Source organism: Phyllostomus discolor, chromosome 8, assembly GCF_004126475.2.
Source record: "Phyllostomus discolor isolate MPI-MPIP mPhyDis1 chromosome 8, mPhyDis1.pri.v3, whole genome shotgun sequence".
In the NCBI taxonomy this organism is placed as follows: Eukaryota; Metazoa; Chordata; class Mammalia; order Chiroptera; family Phyllostomidae; genus Phyllostomus; species Phyllostomus discolor.
In genome coordinates, this window is record NC_040910.2 from 74,674,753 (window position 1) to 74,678,192 (window position 3,440).

Consider the following 3,440-nt stretch of genomic DNA (forward strand, 5'->3'; position numbering starts at 1 on the left):
TGCCTATGGCCCAGCCCCAGCCCCCAAGGCCTGCCCTGCTGTATCCGAACATAAGGTCTGGGGAAAGCGAGGGGTGGAGTACAATAAAAGGAATGAGGACGAGCCTCCGCCTTCTGCACTTTCTTCTCAGCCTTCTTTGAAACTCAGTGTCCCCATCTGTGAACCGTGGGGTTGAGCTGAGTGATCTTTGAGGTCCTTTTGGATCTGTTGGTGGGTGGTGGTGAGCTGACGCTTTGTGTTGAGTCCAGCAGTGTCAGTGCTGGGTCAGTGCGTGGCCCATGGATAGGGCACATCTATCCATGGGCCACGTCCTGGCACAGCCCTGAACGCCAGAGCTCTTCCCACTCCCCCAAGAGCCCCGCCCATGCTGTAGGAGGCCCCGGGCCCGGGACAACAGAGAACCACCTTCAGCAGCGGCCTCGTGAAAGCAGAGGTGAGGAAGGTCTTGGATGAAGACAGGGTGGAAGGGTTCTCAGTGGCCCTGTCATGGGCATGACTGCTGGCCTGGACTTCCGGTCAGGCAGGGTCCCAGGACACCCCCCTCACCATGTTCTGTCTAGGTCAGCGCCGCCCAGCAGCAGTGACGAAATGTTTTCCGTCTGTGCTGCCCGATACCGTGGCCACTAACCACATGTGGCCGCTGAGGACTTAAAATGTGGTGGGTGCAACCAAGGGATGGAATGTTGTATTTTATTCACTTTTAATGAATTTAAATCACCACACATGGCTAGTGGCTACCATATTGAACAGCATAGGCTAGCAGGCCCTTGGCCTTCTGCCTTCTTCCCCAGCCAAAAATCATACTTCAGATTTTACCAGATAGAAACTCCCTCTTATTCCCTCTCTGCCTTATCCAGACCTACCCGCTTTTGCACCTCCTGCCCCCTTTCCTCCTGAATGAGTAGCAGGTTCCCCCTCTGTATCCAACCCTTCTACCCAACCCAGAGACCTCACAGCAGAGTGGCCTCTCCTCTCTCCCACTCCTGTATTTGCTCCCTTCTTGTGCCTCCTCCTGGCCCAATTCCCCTGCAGCTCTGCCTGCTCCCCCTTCCATGCTACCATTCCAGTAAGACCAGTCTCCACTTCCCTCCGTGTCCCACCCTCTGCAGCTGGCCTCCAGCCCCCCCCCCCACTTCTCCTAGATGCCCTTGCCAAGTTACCAGCAGCATCCTTGTTGCCAAATCCAAGTACACACTTTAGCTGTATCCTGCTTGGCCTGTCAGCCTCTGACACTGTTGACCAAGCCCTCCCTCGTTGAAAGATTTCCTTCCAGCAGCTTCTAGGACCCACCCTCTCCTGATTTTCCAGCCAACCTGCTGTGCAGGCTGCCACAGGTCACTGTGTGTCCTTGGGCAAATTGCTTAATGCTCCAAGCCTCTTGTGTGAGACAAGGATAATTATAGTCTCTACTCAGGTTGGGATAAGATAAAATACAAAAGGGCCCAGCACAGAGCCTGGTGCACAGTGTTCTATCCTCTCTTTCATAGTGGAGTCACCTAGTTGCCCCCAGACATCTGTTCTCTCTACAGTGATTCAACCCTAGGTTCTTGGCTGATGTGTGGCTGCCTAGAATGAAAGCTGCATTTCTCAACCTCCTCTTGCAGCTGGGTCTGGTCATGTGACTAAGTTTTAGTTAATGCAATATATGTGAAAGTGTCATGTGACGCCTTCTGGGGACTTTCTTTAAGACAGCTGGCACAGATCCTTTGCCCTTTTCTTTTTCATTCTTGTCTTCATCCCACTGCCTGGAACCTATGTGTGATGTCTAGAGCTCTTGCCACCATCCTGAACCACAAGGACAAGTGATATACCCAGAGGTTGCTGGAGCAGTGGGTAGAAAAAGGCACATCTGGAAAGTCTTTGTGGAGTGTAACTGACACATCAGCCCAGGACTGTCTTCCCTGAGGCTCTTACGTAGAACTTCTGTTACCTAAGTCAAAACTGGTACAGAAATCTTTCTCCCTTAAAAGTGAATGTTCTGTCCTTGGCCCCTGCTTTATTTGCTCTGTTATCAAACCCTTTCCCATAGCTCTACTTACAACTGTGGGTCCTTTCTGACAACTTCCAAAACTGTCTCACTAGCCCAGCCCTCTTTCCGGAACTCCAATCCCACATATCCCACCCCCTAATTACTGCACCCAATTAGTTATTCATTTGACAAACATCTTTTGAGTGCTGGATGAATCAGGCACAGTCCCTGCCCTCAAGGAGCTCCCACTCCAGAGGGAAATGGGGCAGATAAACAGAGGCCCATTACAAGGAAGTCCCTAGGAGGGGCTGGTGACCCACACTGGACAGTGAGGAGGTCAGAGGGAAGGGTTTTGGCAGAGGGGTATTGAACCAAGCCCTGACAGGCAGGTGGTCAGGACTGAGGTGATGGATATTGGTGAGCCATGGAAGATTCCTAAGCAAGGCTGACTAGCTGGATTTGTGTTTCTGAAAGATTGCTCTGGCTGCCAGGTGGAGAAAGGTTATTGGGGTGGGGTGGTAAGATCGGATAGGGGTGGGAGGCTAATAAGGAGGCTGCTGCAGCAATCCAGGTGCAAGAAGACGGTGGCCTGAGCTAATGGGGTGCAGAGAGAGAGAGAAGTGGCTGGATTCCAGGGCTATTTAAGAGGCAGCATGGGTAGGGCTTGGCGACAGACTGGTTGGGGCAGGAAAGGGGTAGCGTATGGCGACTTCCAGGTTTCTGGCTCCAGACTATGACAGAAACACAGGAGGCCAGGTTTGGGGGAGTGTGGGGCTCTGTCTTGGGCAAGTAGTGGGGTGAAGTGCTAGAGGGTTCGCAGGTGGAGAACTTAGTATAGCTGAACTAAGAGTTGGTGAGTTCACCAGGGGAGAGTAGCGGGGGAAGAGACCCCAGAAATAGCTGCTGTGAAGGTCAGGCCGCCCTGAGGGTCCCCTCCATTCCCTCAGCTATGCCATCCTGCAGCCTGCTCACAGAGCCCTTCCCCAAATATAAAACCTCTTCCGTCTCCCTTACCCCTACCCAGCAGATGGCTAACCCCGACTGTCATTCGAGGCCTTTCTCCCGGTCGCTCAACGTCGACCCCGCGCACCGTCGCCAGTCTTGCCTCATCCCTGCGCTCGTACGCACCTCGCCTCAACCCCCGTCCCCGGGAGGGGCGGTCTTGCGCCTGCCAGGCCGAAACTGAAGGGGACAAAGCATTTTCTGGGGGAAGCACCGTGCCCTCCAGGTTCTGCTAGGAAGCCCAGGCCGCGGCCTGGAGGAATTTGGGGTACTTCAGACAGCCTGCTCCGGGGCATGGGGGCGTGGAAGGCCTGGCCCCACAACAGTGGGAGACGCCCCTCGGGGGCAAGGGCCCGCCGCCACCCCACCCCTCTAGGAGCCGGGCGGGAATTCCGGGTTCTGATTGGGCAATGCCAGGGAGGGAGCTCGGTATAACCAATCAGCGTGGGCCCGGCGCGGCACCGGGCGG